At 48.3% G+C, this 23,044-nt stretch overlaps 1 long non-coding RNA gene across 3 annotated transcripts; it reads left to right on the forward strand.

The window, feature by feature from the left end:
• Positions 1-246: 246 nt before the first annotated feature.
• On the forward strand, positions 247-21,710 carry LOC107974867 (uncharacterized). 3 transcript variants are annotated; one of them, XR_001717915.3, is made up of 3 exons: positions 247-334; positions 7,654-7,835; positions 21,600-21,710. It is a non-coding gene; the product is annotated as an uncharacterized LOC107974867 (long non-coding RNA). The 3 variants fall into 3 exon arrangements; XR_001717914.2 differs by lacking the exon at positions 21,600-21,710 and adding an exon at positions 12,846-13,074; XR_001717916.1 differs by lacking the exon at positions 21,600-21,710 and adding an exon at positions 9,008-9,421.
• Positions 21,711-23,044: the final 1,334 nt, after the last annotated feature.

The following is a 23,044-nucleotide window of genomic DNA, read 5'->3' on the forward strand; positions in this document are numbered from 1 at the left end:
CACGTGCCCCTCTTCTCCTGGGCATGTAAGCTAATGTTCACAGGTCTTCTAACACTGGGATCTTCCCAGCACCCCGTGGGCACCAGGCCCAGAGACGAAACCTAGTGGGGGAGTCAACACCAGGGGTGAGCCATCCCTGCAGACCTTTCTGGTCTGGCACTCTGAAAATGGCCCACTGTGATCAGTACCCATTCAAGCTAGTTTCAGCAGAAAAGAACTTATGAGGTCACTAAAGCATCCCACGGTGCTCAGGGACTCAGGAAAATTCTAGAACTGAAGATGGGTTAAGCCACAGACACTGCTTCTCATCTCCATACCTCTGAGCTCCTGACAGGTGAGCCACTCTGCCCTTCCAGAAGTCCACCTGTCTGCAACCCCACGCTAGGTACAGGGCTCTGAGGCAGGCCCTGGGAGCCCACTCAGACTCAGAGACATGGGGTACCTGTGGCTGGCAGCCACAGCGTCTCTCCTCCTACCCTGCCCCCAGCAGGAGATGGTTGTGTGCTATCTGCAAATTCTTACCCATCTCATCTCTCTCCCAGGCTGCAGCTGGTAACGCCTCCCCCTCTTGGCCCAGCTTGCCTAGCTGCCCTCACCTTGACAACCACAGAAAAGCCAAAGACTGCACACATGTGCACCACACTATTTATCCTCCTGCCTGTGTTTGCTACAGTAGCCCCACATAAAACATAACAAGGCCACAACAGAGATGCGACACGTGCCATGTACCAGCTCCCCATACTGCTCAAGGAGGAAAGGCACCTGGTGATGTTCTGCAGTTCATCCCCTGCAGCACCTGAGCACCCTTCTCTGTCAGCATACATCCCTGCCTGCTGGGGGAAAGCCAGGGACCTGCACGAAACATCAGCACACGGCGTCCCAGCCCATGCAGTTGTCATGGACAACAGGAGTTCAGAGGAAAGTGCGGGGCATGTAGACCATATGGGCTGCAGGAATTCAGATAGCTATCAGAGTCCAGGATGATTTAGGGAAAGGAGTTTACAAAACAGGCTTATTTTGGAAAGGTTGGTGCTGAGAAGCGGTCCTCCCCAATGTTGGGGGGCAGTCAAAGCAAGGGCAAAGAGATGCAGATGGGATAGAGACAGTACTCAGGGAGGGGACAGGGAGGAACCACCTTCCTGGCCAAGGCTGGTGAGGCAGTCTTGCACCACGGTTTAGGGCAGGGGTATCCAATCTTTTGGCTTCCATAGGCGACATTGGAAGAAGAAAAGTTGTCTTGGGCCACACATAAAACACACTAACACTAACGATAGCTCATGAGCTTTAAAAAAGGTCGGTGCATAAATGTCATAATGTTTTGAGAAAGTTTATGAATTTGTGTTGGGCTGCATTCAAAGCCATCCTGGGCCACAGGTTGGACAAGCTTTGTTTAAGGGGAACAGGGACCAACCGCTTCCTCCTCCCACTGCCCTGCAAGCTGGCATTTTCTCCTTCCCCTCCCCCTGCAAATGACCACCTTTCTCAAAATAACTACTTTGCAGCCCTTTCTTGAGGGGCTTTTAATGGCTTTTGAAATATAAGCCTGGAGCTACAAATGCTGCCTGGCCAATTTACTCGAATGCTTCACCTCCCCAGACATTTTTTCTAAAATGACTTTCCTTCTTCCACCACAAACAGAGCCTTTGGAGCAATGCGCCTTTTAGTCAACAATTATAAGAAGTTTTAGAAGTCACTTTTAAAAGGCTGTCATGGCAAAGCTGCTCAGCTATATCTCTATTCCTGAGGGACTGCCTGGTGGTGGCAGGAAGCAGGCACCGGCGGGAGGTGGGGAGGTGGGGAGCAGCCTTCATCCATCACGCTGCCACGACAGGCCCCGGCACCCGGGGGTCCTCGAAGTACACATCTGCAGCCCAGCAGCACTGGCATGATTTATCGCAGGCAGGTTGTCGCCTTCACCTGGTCGGGTTTCTCCGTTTTTTGGTTGCTTCTCCTCTCACCGACCTCCAGATATTTCTGTTCCTCGGGCCCCAGGCCTGGTCCATCCTGACCCCACACATTGGTGCCCACTGCTGCGACTTCGCTCACTGTCTCTGAACCAACAGCTTCCATGCCTGTGTCTCCAGCCCAGACCCAGAGACCAACTGCTTTCCAGGCATCTCCTCAAACTCAATGCCGAAGAACACGTGCTTATTTCCTCCCAATCAGCTTCTTCCCAGCCTTCTGCACCTCAGCCGGTGGCACCACCCTCTCCCCAGGCCACAAGCCTTGCCATCACCCTTCATTCCTCTCTCTCTCCACACCACCGTGTCCCAAACCAATTCCATCCACGAGACCAGTTGGCTTTACCTCCTAACCACATCCTGAATCTGACGCTCTGTACCACCTCTGCCGCTTCAGCCTCCTGTAGCAGCCACCATCTCTCACCTGCACAACAGCCTAGCTTCCTTTCTCTCTGCCTCATGCAGCAGCTAGGGAGACCATCCTGCAGTGAGCATAACCACAGCGGTGTCCCCGCCCCACTGCCAGCCAGGGCCCTGATGCGAGGGGTTCAGCCCAGGTGCAGTTAGGGGAACCCCTTCCTCCCCTCCAAGTTATCTGGGGCTGGAGAGACAAGAGGAGGCATGGGGGAGCCAGACAGTACCCATTCCTCTGATCCTCTCCGCTGAGGGCTCTAGTGGGACAGAACCAAGTTCCTACTCCCAGGCGAGCTGGAGGTGGCAAGTGGAGACCCTCAGTCATTGCCCCTTCCAGCCAGCAGCCCTGTGCTCTCTGGTCAGAGCCTGCGCATGCAAACACACCTCCCTGCTCCCTACTCCTTTCATCTCATCAATATCCAAAATCCAGCCCATCCTTCCTCTCTCAGCCTACTGTGCCCTTCTCAAGGGAGCCTCCTGCGCCACAGACTAGGTCAGTCCTGAGCTATCTGAACACCTGTGCCTCTCCTTCAGAGCACTTAGCTCATTGCTGCTAAGTAATATGTTAACCAACTGGGTAATGTCTTTGGGTTGAACACTTGACTTCCCCGATGGACTTTCAAACTCTGTAAGGGCCTGGACTGATTTTGTTTACAATTAATCTCCAGGGCCTGGCACACAGTAGGTTTTCAGTAAATATTGACCAAATAGATGCGTAATTCTGCAATTCCTAAGGAGGAGGTTGATGGGAACTAAGGAATCAAGGAAAGAGGAGAGAGAGGGAATGTTTGGATCACTCCTGGATGGGGTGTTTTCAACATAAAACCCATGCAGCTGAAAGGTCCAGTTATCTTCAGACACAGTATCTAGGGAAAAACCAAATATGACATTCAAAATAAGCTCATGGCAAATACAACATCATTGAAGGAAGCAAGTACCTTTGTAATGCTCCAGGGAGGAGTCCAGCCGCCGTCATCCCCAGTCAGCCTGCAGGGCGCTGGCCAGCCTTACCAGAGCTGGGAAAGGGCCTGGCTGGACTCCCAGCTACACACATGTAAGATGATGCTGACAAAACTGAGGGCCTCACGCGGCATTTGTTCTCTGCATGGAGGCACCATCATCCCAGCCCAAGCCTCTTCCTGTTCTATTTATTTCTGAAAATAGATTGCTGTACCTGCAACTTTTATTCCTTTGGGGAACCATCCCTTCCGCTCTCCTTGTGGTCCTGTGGGACTACCAGTCACTGTTTCCCTCCTCTAGCCCCAGACTCTCACCACAGAGGTGGGCAGCTGTGCCCAGCTGAAACAACTACAGTGCCACATCTCCCCAAACACAGTAACTGGTATAGGTGTACACAACTTAGCAAGGCGTCTCATTTCCAGGCACATATACATAGGTGTGGAGAGGAGGCTTGCTTTCCACTGACTGCCAAGCTGGGGCCACGTACGCCTGGAGTTGCTAGCAGCCATTTTCCCTGACTATATGAAGGAAGCCCACCTGTAGTACGGGAGAATTAGACTCACACATGAACAAACAATCAGATAGAGCAGAACCAAGAGAAGGAGGAGAGAGAAAGACCATCATTTGTGTTGCTGGATCTGACCTTACCTGAAGGCAAGCACCCCTGAATGTCTCACTTTGTAAGTCAAACAACCTTTTCAGCTTGAGGGGTTTGCCTGTTGTGTACAATCAAGAATACCAATGAATATAGCTTTCTTCCTGAGACACTCCCCAGATTGACCCACATACCTGAACAAACTCACCTCCTCAAACTCCATGCCAAGTGTCTAAGATGTCTAAGATTATAGTCTGCATGTAAGAGCTGGCCAGGCAACAGTAAGCTAGAAGAAGGGAAATCACAGTTGGGCCCCGCCTCTATACTTCAACCCAACCCCCGGGGATATACCTCCCACTACAGGCTTTTGTTTCCCCACCTTAGGAAGCTTGGAATACAAGGGCCACAACTGTCATCTCCCCAAGTCCAAGAGCACCTCCTGGAGTCCCAGACCGTCTCTCCTCCCAAATGGGAAAAAGTCCTCTGCAAACCCACTATTCACCCCACCCTAGGTGGCAGAAACATGGGGGCAGAAGCATGGTCTTTCTGGGTGGAGTAGGGATGCCCCTCTAAGTGGTACTCCCACCCACTCTTCATTTCTTCAAAAATTGTGTATTTAGTCCTTACCTTGTGCCAGGCACTATGCTAGGCACTGGGGCTACAAAGACCCTCATGCCAAACTGTCTGTTGTCTACCTGGTATCAGTGAGCCTTCTTCTACACCCTCTTCCACATCCCAGGAGTCCCATATCTGCAGGGTTCCAATTAGAGTATACCAATGAGAGGCGCTCATGTGAGATTTGGAGGGCAGAAGAGAAAGAGAAGCCCTGATTTTCAGGTGGAAGCTATGAGCCAATGAGTTGAGGTTTCACCAATGGCCTCCAGGTTTTCTCTGAGAATCTCCTGCTTCAAGGCTGGAGGCAGTTGAAATCATCAGCTAGCTTCCCACAAGATGCTTACATTTCCAAATCCTGAATGTAGCCTTTCTGAATTTTGCTTCCCCCATCCCACCTCCAACAATTGGATAAGCCTCTAAATCCCTATATTCAATCCCTTTCTGCTCAAAATTCCTGGAAAGGTTCCGGTTCTCCATGCCCTAAAGGACCTTGGCCTCATCCTGGATAAAGGCAACAAGATCAAAGTCTCCCCACAGTGGCCCAAAGGAAAAGTTGGGTCTCTCCTGGCACTTTGGAGAAAAGCCTTGCCTGGTCACATTGTCCTCAGGGCCTGCCAGGATACTGCATGGCTGATATAGTGCAGTGCCCACTACACCATAGCAAGTCAGCACAGCCAATGACTGTACAGTCATTGAAAACCTGGCAAACCCTTTTAGGATCACACCAGGCAAGGATAAGTGAACTTAGCCTAGTGGGTATACTATGGCTGAAAACACACACACAGGGAGTAAAACTATATCTTTGACCCCTAAACATTGAAAAGGGCAGAATAGAACAAGCCATGAAACAGTCTGACTCCTTGTTAACTGATCTGCAGGATACCTAGAAAGTGGTGCAGGGAAGTCATTTATGCCAGACCCAGTCACCCACTGTCACCTGTGTGGAGCCCTCCTTGGCTGGGGCTTCCACTCCCTTCCTGACTCTCAGAACTGCACATGTTGGGCCGAGGCAGGTGTATCATGAGGTCAGGAGATCGAGACCACCCTGGTTAACACGGTGAAACCCCATCTCTACTAAAAATACAAAAAATTAGCCGGGCGTCGTGGCGGGCGCCTGTAGTCCCAGCTACTCGGGAGGCTGAGGCAGGAGAACGGCGTGAACCCCGGAGGCGGAGCTTGCAGTGAGCCGAGATCGCGCCACTGCACTCCAGCCTGGGCGACAGAGTGAGACTCCGTCTCAAAAAAAAAAAAAGAAAAAAAATAGAACCGCACATGTTGGGACCCTCTTCACAGCCCCTCAGGCAGCCTTCTCCTAATGCCACCTCTCTCTTAGCCCCAACCCCACTGCCTCCTTGGTTTCTTAATTCCGTCTGCTTGCCCCTCCCAGAATCCCTCTCTTGGCCTCCTCAGTCTTCAGACTCAGTACTCCTTCATCCACTTCACCCACCTCCCCTCATGTCCCAGCCCATTTCCCCATTGAGCTTGAGAGCCAGGCCCCTAGGGAGGCAATGAAGGTCCCACATTCAAAAATGCACCAGACAATCATGCCCCTACTCTGCCAGGAGTCCACCCTAGGCATAACCCCATGCGCTATTACCCAGAAAGAGCCTCCGCCTCCACTCCCTCCTTCAGCTGCATCACTCAAGAGTCCCTTGAGCTATCCCAACTTGGTGTATGCCCCACAAGGAAGGTTTGTGCCATGCTCCAGCCAGAGGGTGGAGAAGAGGGAACAAAAAACTCAAGCTACCACATGTGCATATGAAAAGAACTGTGCAGAAATGTGACTATTGTATCCAGAGTGGTGAGATGATGGGTTGTTTCCTAAGATTCCCTGTTATTGCATGATCTTTTCAGTAAAAAGAAAATAAATAGAAAGAGATCACGTGATCACTTAAATCTTCCTGAAGGTTTGTATGAGTGCTGAAATTAGCACATGTGGCACTGTGGGAGAAGAATTCTTCCAAGCTCTCCTCTCCCAGATAGCTGTTCCACCTCCAGGATGTCCTGTGCCCTGCTCTGCTCAGTTCTCCCAACAGGCCTGAGACTTCCATGGTACTATTACTGGAGCACCATTTTGAGTTTGAACTGTTTGGAGACTGTGGGTGTAGCCCCCCACCAGCCCTCAGTTCCCTGCCAGACTTCTCAGCTCTGGGTCACTGTTGTGAATCTCAGTGTCATCATCTCTATGTGGCAGAATGTGCAAACTGAGTTAACACCACAGTCAGGCTGGGGCCAGACCCCCCAACCCCCGATCAGAAGGTTCCAGTTCACCAAGTTGCCTGCATCCCCATGTATGGGATACCGCCTAATGAAATTTGCTGGAATCACCCCAGCCAGTACTGCTAACTTTTCTTTTATTTTCTATTCCGAAAATCTGTCAAACTCATCATCTCTGGCCCGCAAAACAAATTTATTTTTTGAGTCATGTAGCAAAAAATTGAAGTTGAAATGCTGCGAGGGTAGCGGCTTTTGTCTTGGTGTCGGGCGTCTGTGAAATCTAATAGAGTCGTTCTTTGACAACATTATCTGTGTTTGGTTAATTTGGTGGAGTAGACAACGTCCTCCACTGAACAGGAAGAATAGAATGCACAGTCCTAGGAAAGCAGAGAGTTGGCCCATGGTAGATAATTTCCTTCCACTATTCATCCTGCAGATAGGCACCCAATTACAGAGGTGCTCATAGGTAAATTTCCATTCATTCTTTTATCACCTTGCAAATGAAATAGTCATTTTTTAAATAGCATGAGCAGAGATGCATGTCAGTAAACAAAAGGGCAGGCCTCCTTATCACAGTATATTTTGTCCTGATTATTTGTTCTTCTATCCCGCAGAAAGCTCTGCATCTAATTCACAGGTTTGGCCACCTCTTGCCAACTTGTTCTTATTAATGCAGCCCAAACTGGGTTGCTGATGCACAGTAACAGGAACAAACCCTTCCTGAGCTCGACGTTCAGGGGCCTCGGCCCAGGGCTGAGCGGATGGAGGATAGGAAGTGCCCCTGCCCCTGAGAACCGCCTGAGTGCTGCTGGGTGGCTACTGGTACCAATTACTGGTGTTAGCTTCTGGTACCAACTATGCTGCCCCATAACTGCTTATTTTCTGAAGCAGGACTTGGAGCAACCTGGAGGGGGGCACCCTGCTCTGCATAAATGGAAAGACAAGTACCCCAGATGATCCTCCAGGCAAATGCCACCTAAGGGAGCCCAGTCTTTGCAGAGCCCACCTAGTCAGGGCGATGCCCACAATCATGACTGAAAGGACTTATGAGGATGCTCCAGGGAACATTTCAGGTATGGACTGTCAATCACGCCCACATCTATGAATATGCATAAGTTTCATGGATATTCATGAGCATTCCAGCAACCTCAAAGTTCCTCCTTACAACAATAGCACAATTCCTTTTGTTGTTAAACAGCCTCTTCACATTAAGCGGTCTGCTGGGTCAGAAGAGGAGGCTGGGAAGGAAATATACATCTCTTCTGCCTGTTCCTCAATCTCCCAGCCAGCCAGGGCTAATATTTACTTACTGTAGCTAAAATGCTTTGTGCCTCAAAGGCAAGCGGCTGCTTTCAAAATGCAAGCATGACCCCTTGAGTGTCACTCACCTCACCCAGTGCTATATAGGGAGACTGCGTTCAAACTCCATTTCTGTAAATAGAATTCTACTTCAGAGAGTTTTTTCTTAAAACATTCTTTTATGACCAGCTTATATGGGGTCAAGGGGGCTCCTCATACTTTAAACGGAGGACAAATGGCTTAATCAAAGAGGATGTTCTGCAAACAGATGTTTAACAGCACAGGAGGGTACTCAAATTTCAGGAAGCCTGTCATGCTGCTCTCCCTTGGAACTCTGTTCCCTCTCTTTCCACCAGCTGAATTGTGCCTCTGATAGTCAGTGAGGATGCTCTGTAACCAGCAAAGAGCTGTAGGTATGTGGGCCGTTGAGGCAACACCCTGGAAACCAAGAGGTCTTTGGTAAACAGGATAGGGCAGGGAGAACCACAGGGTTATCTCTTGAAGCTGAGACGGCCAGTGGGTCATGTCCTCTCACCGCAAAATCCAAATGGAACTAAGGGAGACCCAAGTCACACATCTAGACAGCTTAACTTACGAGTGAATCTTGTCCCTGATGGTAGAGACAGTGTCTTCTCCTCACGCTTACGATGGTGCCTTCTGGGAGAACCTCCTTGATTTCCAGCCTGAACCCTCCCTGCCCTAGACTTCCTGCGCTCAGCTTCCCAGGCACTCGGACACTGCCTTCTGCTGCCTTGGATTTTTTCTGCTTCTGTCTCTACCCACCAAGCACTACGAACTCCTTAAAAAAAGAGGAGGTCGTCTGCACGACCTGAAATAGATCCTTGTTAGATTACACAGAGAACTTCACGTTTCTAAGGCATGAAATGTGAAATCCTCCACTGAGGCTTTACTTTTTAATATAGTCAAATATTTTATTTTTCCCCAGAATTTAAACTTCTATCAAAGTTGTCACTGCAAACTAGAATGCATCTTTAAGACATAGTGCATCTCTAACAGAACACAACATGTGGCTTTTCTAAGTAGCCAGGGTGCTGAGAGCTCGTGGAGCCCTCGGGGCTAGACCCAGGGAGAACAGAGGAGGGGAGTGTCCCAGGACAGAGCAGGCTCAAAGGAGTGAAGCCATGTTGTTCAACCTGGGGCACATCTGGTGAAGCTCAATCTCCAGTCCTGATGGTCCAAGCCAATTAACTGCTACCAGACATGACTCTCGTCATCTTGTCCTCAAACCCACCCAGGCTTGAGGGCTAGTGTGAAGCAGGAACTGAGGAGAACACCGGCAGCTGGAAGTCCAGATGTTAAGGGACTTCAGTGTGAACTTCGCAGTATTAAAAATAAAATCAAAAAATTAAAGAGAAAAGTTAAGTATGCTATCTTGGCTTGTTTCCTTCAGGATGACTTTGAAAGCCTGATGGTGAAACTGAGCCTTCCGAAATATTTTCCCTCACGTCTCCCCCAAAGTCAGTGAAAGAGGACATCCGGGAACAAGCCAGCTGGGATTGCACTCAGCTGCCCCTCCATGCTTCTGTACTGGAGGAGAAGATGGAAAAACCCAGAGCCAACCTGAAAACCCAAACACCACAAAGGGCAAATGTACCCTTCACTCACTCCCCGCCCCCCGCCACCCCCCACCACCCCCGCACACAAACAAAACACAACTGAACCTGGAAAATAGAATAGAAAAAGGAATTCAGTGAACCACCAGGACTGTCAGGACATGTGGTCACTAGCAGCTCAATCTGCTCACTTCAAGGGCAGTTCTTTTGGACAGGTTGTGTGAACTTGAGTATAAGAGCCAGAGAAAAGAGGGCCATTTCCTAGTGGTAGGTATAATAAGAGGACCTCAGGCCGGGTGCGTTGGCTCACGTCTGTAATCCTAGCATCTTGGGAGGCCAAGATGGGTGGATCACTTGAGGTCAGGGGTTCGAGACCGGCCTGGCCAACATGGTGAAACCCCATCTCTACTAAAAATACAAAAAATTAGCTGGGCATGGTGGTGCACGGCTATAATCCCAGCTACTCAGGAGGCTGAGGCAGGAGAATTGCTTGAACCCAGGAGGTGGAGGTGCAGTGAGCAGAGATCACACCACTGCACTCCAGCCTGGGTGACAGAGGGAGACACTGTCTCAAAAAAAAAAGAAAAAAAAAAAAGACCTCAGAGGGTAATGTGGTTGCTGAAGATGGTGTGGCAGACAGAGGAGTGCAGGAGTATCTTTTGCTACCCCCAAAGCTCTCAGTCTGGTGTGTCCCAGCATCCCCTCCTGGGCCTGCACCCCACTTTCAGTAGAATTGGTCTCAACAAACAAGATCTGGGGTTTCAAAAGCTACAAGAAATAAAGTCCACCCCCCAAGTCAGGATAGCACCAAAAATGGAAAAAAAAAGAAAAAAAGAACATCATATAGAAATAAATTCCAAACTACCATGTGGCCAGATGAAACTAGTTCACAGAGACAGAAGGAAGGAGTAAGGACCAGTGTGAGGACTATACCTGAAACTGCCAATGCCATGCGTCCCACAGCTGTTAGAGGCTGCATGGAAACTGGAAGGTATGACTTCTTCCTCTGTGTGAGGTCTTCCCAGCCTGACAGTCCAGACCAGGAGGACACCACTGCCTTCCAACCAGTCCAGAGACATTAATTGAGCACCTGCTATTTTCCAGGCCTGGTGCAGGTGTCTGGGAATATCATGATGCACAAAGGCAGACCAGGGCTGCCCTCAAGGCATTCTGGCTCAGCTTGGGATATAGACATTCAATACACAATTACACAAAGAGGAGGAATGCACTGATAGGCGGGACAGGTGCTTCAAGGCTATAAGTCTCTTTCAAAGAGTGCCACATGTGCCACAGACTCGGCTCATTCTTGACAGCAGGGAGAGCCTGGGAATGACACCTAAGGACCTCCTCTGCATAAAACCTGCCCATGCAGATCTTCTGGCTTTTGAGGATCTGATTCCTGGAGCCACCACTAACTACTAGGGTTGCCCCTCTTACAAATGACACCTGGGGGCTGGCCCAGAACTTCCAGGCTATCAGAATCCTCCAGTTCTTCTGGCACAGCCTTCCCAGGAGCCTGTGTCCAGCTCTCCAGACATGATGGCTACAGGATTTGTATTTTGAAAATTCAGTTGCCTTTCCCATTGCCTCATGCCATATTAATCAGCCTCAAACACCAACTTTATCTCATCATTCTGAAGCTGCGTTGTTGTCTGTGGTAATATCCAAGGTCCATTGTCTCATGCCAAGAAAATTAAGGACAGGGACACATACAAGGCATGAGTTTAGGAGCAGGGGTTTAACAAGCAAAAGAAAGAGAAAGAAGAATCTCTCTCTCTCCTGCGAGAGAGAAAGGGGCGCCCAAGTGGGAATTCTGGCCCACAGCGGAGTGCACCAGATTTTATAGACAGGCTTGAGGAGGCAGTGTCTGATTTACATAGGGCCCAAAGACTCGTTGGACCAGGTGTGACGTTTACATAAAATGTGGGGAAACTGACTGCCCCACCTGACCTTATTATGCAAATGGGGTATTTGCCCGGCCAGCACCATGTTGCCTGTTCCTAACTGCACATGTGACTGGCAAAGAGAAGGGAAGATGAAGCCACCATTTTGAACACACCTAGTCCCAGGTAGTCTTTTCTTATTGGCACAACTGCTGGCATTCACCTGTGCAAGCTTCCAGCTTGCTTGTCTATGCTTGCAGCTCGATTTTACAGGCTGCTTTTTGTCAGAAAAGAAAATTATTTGGGGGCTGCTTTTCATTAAAAGGAAAACCTTACCAGGGGCTCCCATACCGTCACTATCTGCCTAAATAATTTCTTAAGTCCTATATCAATTCCACTCCTCAAAAGTGCATTATTTCCAAGCAGGCAGTCGTGGGCCTGTCCAGCTCTATTTCCCTTATGCACCCAAACAAAACCCTTACTTTTGAAGAAAAAACAAAGGTTATTGAGTTCTGATATAGACACTTAGCAAGCTGTCACACTTACCCTAGACCTCTTCATAATCCCTTTCCTCTTCACCATTTCCCCCAAGCACGTTGAGCTACTTCCACCTCAAGGTTTGGTTTCATACCTAGGGGGCCCTTTCATATCTTTATTCTCCCTGCCCTTCAAGGCTTGCTCAGGACTTGCCTCTTCCATGCAGCCTCCTAGATTGCTCTCATAAATGGGTGTCTAAAATCCTATCCTGAACAAAAGCTCCCAGCATCCTGGGTACACCCTGGGACTCAGCCAGCAGGACTGCTGCCCGAGGCATCCCCAAGAAGCATGTCTTACACACCCAACCCTGAGCCGCCTTGGGCCTGAGAATTCCTCAAACACAAATCAGCAAAAGGCCAAAAACTGAGAGTTCATGCCTGACACCACACAGGGCTAAGGAATTTTAGACTTTTTCAGGTTTGGCTTCTGTACTTTTAATCAAGTTTACCTTCACCTTTGCTGTTCTCTTTCCCTGCTCAGCCTCTAAATATGGGAAGGCCCTAAAGCCTCGGGTTTCCAGAACTCTGCCATTCCCCATCTACCCTCACACCCCTGGGGAGCCCATCCAGATCTGCAGTTGTAAATGTCACATAGGTGCCCATGGCTTCCTCGTTTCTATCACAGGCCCAGACCTTTCCTCTGATCTGTATCCTGGGTCGTAGACTCAAGACCCTCCTCCTTGTCTTCACTTGGAATGTCTAATGTAAGCTTTAGCTCAACATGTCTGAAATTGCACTCTTAATAACCCTCTTAATTCCCACCTGTTGCAAAATTCATTTCCCCCACCCAGGCCTCTTCATCTCAGTAAAGGACACCACCATTCAAGTATCCAGCTGCTCAGGATAAACATCTAGGCATCATCCGTATGCGTCTCTTTCCCTCATATTCCACAGCCGAACAATCAGCCACTCCACACAGCTCTACCACCAAAATAAATCTTGAATTCAACCACCTCTTTCCACTTCCACTGCGTCATCCTTGTTCACTTACTACCATCTCTTGCCTGGGAGGACCCTCTTCAGTGGTCTTCCTGCTGCCGGACTTGCACCTCTGTGGTCCACCCTCCACTAAGGGACCAGAGTGGTCACGTCACTCCCAGATTGAAACCCTGCAGGGTTCCCAGAGTCTCAGACTAAAATCGGAACCCCTTACCATGGCTACAAGGTCCCCCATGATCTGTCCCCTGACACTTCTCCATCCCCAGTTCCTATCACACCCTTCCTATGGGTCTTCCTTCTGGTTCTCAAACACACCAGGCTTGGTGAAGCCTTAGGGCCTTTGCACCAGCTGATCCCTCTACCTAAAACATTGATTTTCCACATTTCTGCATGATGGGCTTCTTCTTGTCATTCAAATCTCAACTCAAGTGTCACCTCCTCAGAGAGGCTTTCGTAGACAATCCAGTTTAAGGTCCCCACTCCATCCCCCATCATTTTCTACTCAGTGTCCCCACTTTATTTTACATCCATGCAGCTATCACTGCCTAAAGGCATCTTGTTCATTTATTTACATACCTGTTTATTGTCTGCCTCCACTACAGAATGTAAGCTCCAGGGGTGTAGGAGCTTTCCTGCCTCGTCCACCACTGCATCCCAGTGCTCAGGAAAGTGCCTAGCACTTGGGAGATGCTTAGTACATTCATGATTGTTGAATATTTCCCAACTCTATGACCTGGGGGCTCGGCTGGTTCCTTCATGGTAGCACTTCTGCTCTGAACGAAGAAAAAACATAAACTGGGCTAAGGTTTCCAAAAGACAGTTCAGTGGAAGATGGCTCCCTTTGGCCATCGTGTTAACATTCTGTTGATTGGCTTTCCAGGAAGAACAGACTCTGGCAAAGGAGAGGCTAATATGGGCCAGTGAGTTTCTCAACCACATGCCCACACTCATCTCCAGAAGTCAGCAGCCTCCTGTCCAATGGAGGAGAGTCCACTCTCCTCCACACTGTCCTACAGAAATGCAAGCCACGTATGTAGCTTGGAATTGTCCTGTGGACACATTTTTTAAAAGAAAAAAATAAACGTGAAATAAATTTCAATAATACATTTTACTTAACGTAACATATCTAAAATATTGCAATTTTTCATTGCTTCAGACAAATAATAAAAATAGTATAATTTCATCAATATACAAATTTTATTGAATATTTCACTTTTCTTGGTACCAAGGCTTCAAACACCCGAGTGTACTTTATACACATTGAACATCTCAATTTGGACTAGTCACATTTTACAGGCTCAGTAGTTACATGCGGCTAATGGCTGCTATATTGAACTGTGGGGACCTAAAATAACCAAGCTTCACACATGTAGATTTGAGGAAAGCATAATGTCAAATGTAGGATTCATTTTGTTCTCATATGTTTAATCTTTTTACACAATGCAGGTTTTCTTGCCATAAGACTAAAACACAAAGGCTGCACTGATTTTTCTTCTTTTCCCCTACATTTTTGCAATACATTCCTTTGGCATGCCTTAAATTTGCTGCATGTGTAAATAATGGGCACCAGCCCTTCCCTGCCAAAAAACAGAAGCAGTGTTTCTCCCCATCCCCATGGCATTGCTACCATCAGGCTCCTATATTTCCTGGCTTTGAGTTCACTGAGAGACTATTATAGTTTATTAACTGACTTTAATAGGGATCTGTTTCTAATAGCAGAATTAATGAATCCTATTAACCAGTTGCACAGGGTGAGAGCAACTCCATTGCAAAGAGACAATATGCTTATTTGGAAATCTGAGCATGTGTAGGAATCATACACCTTCATATTAACAAATCTCTCCCCTGACTCCTACAACTAGCTTATTGTACTGGGCTAAACACCAGGCAACGGGGGCTGGGAAACCAGGGACTGTCACCAACAAGGACGACAACAGCCTGCTGAAGTAAGAACACAAAACCTGACACTAATACTTCTCAGGCTTGCCTCTTTGGGTGGATCCAATGTGGGAAGAGTGAGAAATTTAACTGAATTTGGTGCAGTGAGTTTTTCCTGAGGGCTGGCTGGGTCTTCGTGCAAGGTTCTGAGGAGGAGAAAGGGAGGAACTGGGCAGGATGTGCATCCTCCGGTTGGAGGTTGCACGGAAGCCACGTGGAATGTGAAAAGCCGTCTTCCAGTGCTCAGCATAACAAGCACGTTCCTGTCTTGGAAACTGAATCGGGCAGGAGTCCCTGGGTGTGGCTGGAGGGTGTTGGTGGATAATCTGTATTCCACACCAGTGCCCCTGGCACATCACAGCAGAGAGTGACACCACCCAGCCCGGGAGCTAGGTCACACTGGAAATAAGATGATGGAGAAATACACAAGGGATGGCTGCAGACTTCCTTCTACTCCTTTCTTTTGGTGTTCTGGAGAGAAAAGGTTCAGATGACTTAGTGGACCAGAAAGTTAATCTTGCCCTCACAAAAAAATAAGGGCCAGAGAAGGCACAGATGGTGAAAAGCAGCATTAAAGGCAAGCAGTAAACCAAACAACTATGTCGAGAGCGGAAGTCTGTCCAGTCAGCAAGCAGGGATCAGAGGGTGGCCACCACCAGTGTCATTTTGAAACAAATTGCAACAATGAGAAAGATGTTTAAAATTATCTGGAAAATGGAGTAAGACACCTCAGTGATGAGAAATAACTAGACTGTAGTAAGGGAAGTTCTAAACTGTGCCCTAAGTGTTTATATTTTCTTAAATTGTGCTCCAATTTGTTTCCCCTCATTCTGCACACATGCATGTGAGCTACATGGCTTGTTCCAGGGGCTTCTCAAATCCAGCTCACAACAGAACCAAGCCCAGGGCCTCACCGCAGAACAACTGAATCCAAATCTCAGTGCAAGAGGTCTGGGTATCAATATGTGATTTTGTGGTACAGCCAGGGTTGAAAACCACCACTCTAGGATAAGACCCGTGGCCTAAAACGACAGAGATATGGATACTGATCCTCTAATGAAGAAGATTCTAACAGGTCAGGCTGCTCTTGGAGTCATCAACATGGCAAAAGAGTGAGCTCCTGTAGCTGGAAGGGGTCTTGCAGGGAATAACTAGAGCAGAGGAGATTCTTGAACTATTTGGCTAAAGTAGCTTCCAAATCTTAGATAAGAAAATTAAAAATCAAAGGCTTCATGATGATTTTTCTGGGAAGGGTGCAGTTTCCATTTCCTAACTCAGGACCTGAGGTCTGGACAATGCCTCCTGCCTGATTTATGTTTGAGAGGTGGCCTGAGAGATTCACATTGGGTAAAAAGCCTGAGGCTTTCTGGACTATTTCCGTGGTTTATGGGAGCAATGAAACAGAATGCTCGAAATACGACTGTCCTCAGAAATGTAAGATGTGGCATAGTGATAAGGGTAATTGGCTGGCTCATGTGCCAGGGTTCGCACACTGGAGATCAGAATTACCTGGGGGAATCTGGTTTCAAAATACACATCCCCAGGCCCTTCCTCCAAATCTACTAAAGCAGAATATTAGGGGTATGGTTTGGGAATCGTATTTTTAAATATTTTCCCCCAAGTGTTTCTGGCACAAAGTCAGGTCTGAAAATGTTTGGTGTATAGTTTTCCCTTATCCACAGGCGGGAAAGTTTAGGTGATTGGCCCACACAGCAATACCCTAAAAGCTCTGTCTTCTTGATACAAGTACCCAGAATTGTACCCAGGGCCCCAAAAGGAAGTCCAGATTCCCATAGGGTTGACCAGGCAATCCCATGCATTATAGAGACCAACAAAGACACTCCAGCCTGACATTTACAAAGACCTGGAGAATCATTTAAAGCAAAACATAATGACATGTCTATTATACAATACAGAGGAGGACAAGAAGGATAGAGTTAAGCGGGCTCTAGACAGCCAGGGAAGGTTCCTTAGAGCCTTACAGAACAAGTAGGATCTTCATTCATGGAGAGGAGACCTGAGTGAAGTAGCCAAAGACTAGGGGGCCATACTGAGCACCCTGGAAGCTGACCTATCTGAAGGCGAGGACGCTTGTGAGGCAAGTGGGCTCCCTGCAGTGAGGGCACATGGTAGAGTGGAGGCCTTGCACTCTGGGCTGCTGGAGCTACTCCAAATACATGGTTCCCAGCTCCAGCTCTCCAGCACCACCTGGGAAAAGGCAGGGTCTGACAGTGTGGAGTCAGGTGGGCAGTCTACACTGTCCAGGTGACCTGCTTAGGATGCAGGTTGTCTCTGCTGATTCGGATCCTTCCAAAGTTTGCACAGTCCTGGTTTGCTCAGCACGACTCTTCCCTCCTAGAGATGAAAAGCCCAGGGAAAGCCATTTACAATGGAGATGCTGACCTGTCACTCCACAGAAGCCTGAAGGATGGCACATCGATCGGCTCCCAGGCCCTGCAACTCCCAGATAACCCCCAGGCGAGGCCAACACCACCAATCCCCACTAGAGTGTCTAAGCGAGCAAGTGCTGAGAGGTTTGGCCATTGAGTAACAGATAAAATATTGTAGCTCTCCAAACCCCACGAGTGTCATTCTGAGGGGAAAATAACATTATAGGTTTGTTTGAGGTCATTGGCTAATTAGGTGAAATGAATAAGTAGATTTTAAAAGCCACACTGCCAGCAACTCTTCAGATTGAGGCACTGACCCTTCCTCTCTTACCTGAGCTCTGGAGACTTGGGGAAAAAGTCATGGCACCAGGTGGCCCCAGGGAGGGCCTAGCCTCTGCTGCTTAGCTGAAGCTCTGAACCAAACTGGGAGGAAGCGGCAGGGAGATCAGGGGTGTAAAGACTGCTGTACTCCAGGCAGCCCCCATTCAAGCCTCCCATGGCTCCTTGCTGCCCACAGATAGCCAGGCCCAGGCCCACTGCCTCACTTGCCCTTCCCAGTGGCATCCCCAACACTCCTGGGCCAACCTGAGAAAGCAACACACACATCTAGAAACAAACTCTCATGTGTTGATGTTCACTACCCCGCTGTGTTAAGCTTTTCACTTCTATTGTTATCTTTTTAAATCCTCGCGACAGCCCTGTGAAGCTGAGTCTATTATCGTCCCCATTTAATGGATGCAAACACAGAGGCTCAGGTCACACTGCAAGTAAGGAGTGGAGCCAGGGTGTGCAAACCTTGTCTTGTCTGACTCCAAGGCCATGCACTTGTTATAACTAATGGGAGTTCCACTGTATCAGTCACAGTCCGGTCAAGGAAACAGAAGCCATTCTAGGTCCTTCAAATAGAGGAGCTTTCACATAGTGAATTGCTTACCAGGTGCGGTGACAGTAAGAAGGAAGATAGGGTGGCCAAAGATTAGGTAATGCCGGAAGCCAATATCTCCCCAAGGGCTGGGAGTCACAAAGGCAAGAGATAATGTGACCTAGACCTGAAGTGTAAGAGGACCAGCTTCTGTCCCAGGAGCTGGCAGCATGGAGGAAGGGCCACAGCTGCCCCTGCCTCGGAGACACCCCTAGAAGAAGAAGACAAAGAGCAAGAGAAAGAGGAAGAAGGAAGGCTCCTCTCTCTTCCAGCCCTCTGACCTCCCATGGGCAGAACTTGGCAGGGAGCCACCTGGAAAGGGAGCCCAGAAAATGCAGTCTGTGGGTGTTCTGGCCCAGAAATACAGAGTATGGAGGGGCAGGTGAAAGCTGGGACAGAGAATAAAGAAACAGCATGACCTGGCACAGTACTAAGTGCTTTCCATACCCTAAGTCACATCATCCTCCTAACAACCTATGATGCCAGCAAAAACAGTGGCCCCATTTTAAAGATAAAGAAAATGAATCTTGAGAATACACATGACATGTTCAAGGTCATCCAGTAGAATCTGGATTCAAACCCATATCTGCCTGGCTCCTAAGCCAGGGAACTGGGAGTAAATATGGCAACCTTATCCAAGAGAACTTCGATCCAAGAATCTCATGGCATGTGGCCCACCTGAATGACTCTCCTTCCACGTGGTGCAGCCTTGTCACCCCTTTAGGGAACGTGAGCACGGGGATGAATCACATCTTACCTTATCACAGCCCTCAGCATGCTCCAGGTCCCAGAAATTCTGACAGCAGCAGCAAGAGTCAACAATGGGCCGTGGATTAACAGCATTTACTCTGCAAGGAGCTGCCAGGACTGGGAACACACAGCATGGCCATGCAGGGGCTGTTGGCCAGAGAGGCAGCCCCATCACAGAGCCCAGCTGCAGGCCAGTACTGAAGGCCTGGGTCTTGCTGCTTTGGGTCACTCCCAATTTCATCCACATCCTAAACTCCACTAGCTCTGTGTGCTGCCTCCTTGCTGGATCCAGCTACTGGAGAGGGGAGCCGGCTGTGTCACTGGGGAACTTAACAAGGCTAATTCCACTGAAACCTCCATTAACTTTACTACTTCTGTGTAAGTGTTTCATTGTAAATAATGATTCCCCACCACAGAAACACACTGCCAGAATCTCCCGGCGGACATAAAATTAAATTCAGCCCCCACAGCCTACTCACGAAGTGCATTGTGATAGCTGCATAATCTTCCAAACCACAGAGGGCTGCAAGCACTTTCCACCAATTTCAGGGGAGGCTTGACTTTAATCTGCCCTAATGAACAGATCTATGCACCCCTACACCTTCCCCTGCCTCACACCAAATCCCCTTTCAATTCAGATTCCTTTTTGAGGACGAATTGTACCACAGTTCTGAGCACAAAAGAACCTCACTCATCTCAGACAAGGACTCAGCTTAAAGCCCCCCACCCAGCCCTTCTCTTCCAACAAAGTCCGGGAGAAGATGTTTTAGAAGATACTATATAAATATATATATATATATATATATATATGTACACACACACACACACGTACGCATGCACACACACACAATTTCCAGGAAGATCAGCAGAATTTCTAGAACGAAGGAGATCTGCCCAGCCGTCCACCCACATGCCCACCACCCACACACATAGCTTCCCCAATCCTTTCTCAATGCTGGGTCGGAACCTGCTGTTTCCCTGCCTCGCGTACACATGAAACACTTCCCTCCAACCCTGGAGAGAGACTGCACAAGGTTCAGCTAAAATAAGAACCACCTAGAACAAGAGAGTGAAGTCCACTTCACTTTGAAAATAAACAGGCATGCCCTCTGTCTCTCCCAGCCTGGGCAAGGGACAGGAACAGCTTTTGGGTGCAGGGCCCTTGGGAGGAAGCCTTCCCTTCTGAGTTTTTAGATGCAGGTTTCAGGAATGCCTGGACCACCAAGCCTCTGTCTGCTCCCTGCTCACACCCTGCTCCTCCACTCTGCTCAGTGGCTGGGAAGCACGGAGGTGTCATTGCTGAGCTCTCAGGAGCCTCTCTGACCTCCTGGAACCCGCACAAGGCTCTTCACCCTCTCTGTGCAACGACACTCAGCCTGAGGGGTGCACTGAACTGTAGGCTATAATTTAAGCATCTGTTTGTGTGCTCTTCACTTGCTAAACTCATAGCACCGTTGGAGGCGCAGGCAGGTTTAGGTGACCCGAGAAATTCACAATACATCCACAGATCAAGATGAAACCGGGCTGCCCACGCATTGTTCCAGATGAGACCTCCTGTTTCCACATTCAAATTTCCAATTCTGATTTTAAAGAAGAAAAGGAATAGTCTGTTTTTCAAAAACTAAAATCCTGAATGAAGCCTTGCACATAAAGAATATTCAGGCTGAGGGACCTCCACATCAACTGCTCCTGGCCAGCACCTCCTTGTTAATCAAATGACAGTGTGGCAGCCACCCTCCCTGCCCTTGGAGATGGGGCTGCTGAGTTTAATCCTCACAGCAGCCCCATCAGGCATTAGCTTCAGCTCCATTTTTCACTGAGGAGGTGGCCACTCATAGGTACACTGACTTGCTCAAGGTCACACAACTATAGAAAACGGCAGAAGGAAGACTCAAACTTGGGTCTTCTTGCTCCAAATCCTCTTCCCAGCACGGCACGGCACAGGTTCTGCAGTGCCTCGTGTCAGCAGGCCTGATGGGTTGCAGTCGCAGAGGCCTGTGTCCTCCAGGGCCCCTTTCCACCCATGCCTCCTCCCCCAGAAGTCCTTCCCCACAGAGCAGCACAGCTTCCCCGGGCCGGCTGGGAGTGTCCAGCTGTCACGCTGCATTTCTTTCCACTTATTTCTGCTTCCCTCACGACCTCAGTTTCAACAAGATGTGCCTTTAAATTAGATCCCAGAAGGAACTTCAAGGCAAATTCCCACATTTGTGACGTTTATGGAACTTGTCATTGTTTATGCTATTATAGTGCCATCAGCTGCGAGGGCACATTCTTCCTGGTTACAACATTGTTTTTCTTCCCTTGGGGAGGGAAGCACCCTTGAAACCAAAGGCTTGTCTGGTACCGGCATAACCTCCTCATTCCCTACTCCACTTATGTATATTTTTCTCTGTGGATCATGTACATGGTCTTTCAATTTCATGTCTGTGATTTATACATTACAGTGTTTGCTATCCTCCGTACAACAGAGAGAAAATAGTTACTTTACAGGAAGAACAATATGACAGGCTCCCAACTCTGCAACATTCGCCAAACCCGGAGTCAAGTGCAGCTTTAGCTTTTGTAAGTGTTGGAATTTAGGCTTCATGTTTCACTTACTCTTGCAGGCAACTAAAGAGCAGAAACCAGCTGTTTGTGGCCAGCCCTGAGCTAGGGACCAAGGAAGAACCAAGACATGTAATATCTTATATCCTCTCCCTGGGGACTTCTCAACTTGTTCGAGGGAAAAAAGATACATTAAACTATTAGAAAACAATGCAATGTATGTTATTGATAGTGTATTCTAATAAATAAGCTGCTATTTTCAGAAAAGGGTGGTAATAGGAGATGTTTAAGATTTGAAGGGAAGTTATACGAGAAAACATTGATTGTGTTTGAAAACTATACATTTTCTGAAAACTTGTTATAATGTATCCCTTTAAAAGCTTAATACAAACTATCTCATAGGCTGTTGCCAAGCTTTGAAAAGTCCACAAGGAAGTAAGGAAAGAAAGAAATTATTAAATTGTAAAAATACTGATTAAAGGAAGAAGACCCTTTCTTTAGAAAAAATAATTTTCTTCTGATTAGTCACAGAATTTCTTCAGGGCTTCATGCTAACATCATGCCTTCAGCAAAAGGTCAAGATTTCCTTCTCATCTGGTTCTTGATCAGCCTGAGCTAAAGACAGACCCTCCCTGGAAATGAGCCATCAAGGATGAGAGAGACAGAAGCTGAATTTAGCAGGAGGGAGAATGAAGATGAAAAGTGAAAGCGAACAGGGGTAGGACGCAGCCCCAGTGACCACATGTCCTGGCTTGCTGGGACAATTCAATTTACACCCACTGTTCCAGCATTAATTATTAACAGTGTCCCTTTTCCTTACCAGAATAATCCTGATTGGGACAATAAGGAACATGGGCCACTCTAGAAACAGTGGGAACAAGAGTCCAGAGGCAGGAATTGGCAGTGTGTGTGCTCAGGGGTGAGAGGTGCTATGAAGACTCCAGCTCAAGTGGAGAGTTGAGCACATGTGGGGACAGGGAAGAGGGCACTGTGGAGGAGGCGCAGGACTGGATCCAACAGCGCCCAGAAGCCAGCAGGGAGGAGCTCCTACTTCATCCTATGGGTTTATTAGGGAGTCACTAAGGATTCTTGAGTGGGATAATTATGGCCCCAGGCAACATGCTCAGAAAGGACAAGGAGTGAGATACCAGAGACAAGGGGACTGGTCGGAAATTCAGTTGCCAGGAGTGTAGTGGTGCAAGGAGGAGGAACACAAAAGGCAGGAGGATCAGATGCCAAGGGTCTTACGGGAGCCCAACGGGGGCACCGTGAGAAGGGAAGAGTGAAGACAAGTGACCGTGGGGGTCACACTCAGGCACATTTCTCAATCAAACCTCCTGCACTTCTTGAGTGACAAAGATGACTTGCCTCCAAGACTCTGCATTGCAAGAACAAAGAGAAAAGCTGATATGACAAAATGCTTAGAATTATGTCTTTGATGTATGAACACTCCTCGCCCCCTGGACCCTGATAAACAGAGTTCACCCCAGAATCCCTTGATGTATCC

Source organism: Pan troglodytes, chromosome 4, assembly GCF_028858775.2.
Source record: "Pan troglodytes isolate AG18354 chromosome 4, NHGRI_mPanTro3-v2.0_pri, whole genome shotgun sequence".
NCBI classification, from domain to species: Eukaryota; Metazoa; Chordata; class Mammalia; order Primates; family Hominidae; genus Pan; species Pan troglodytes.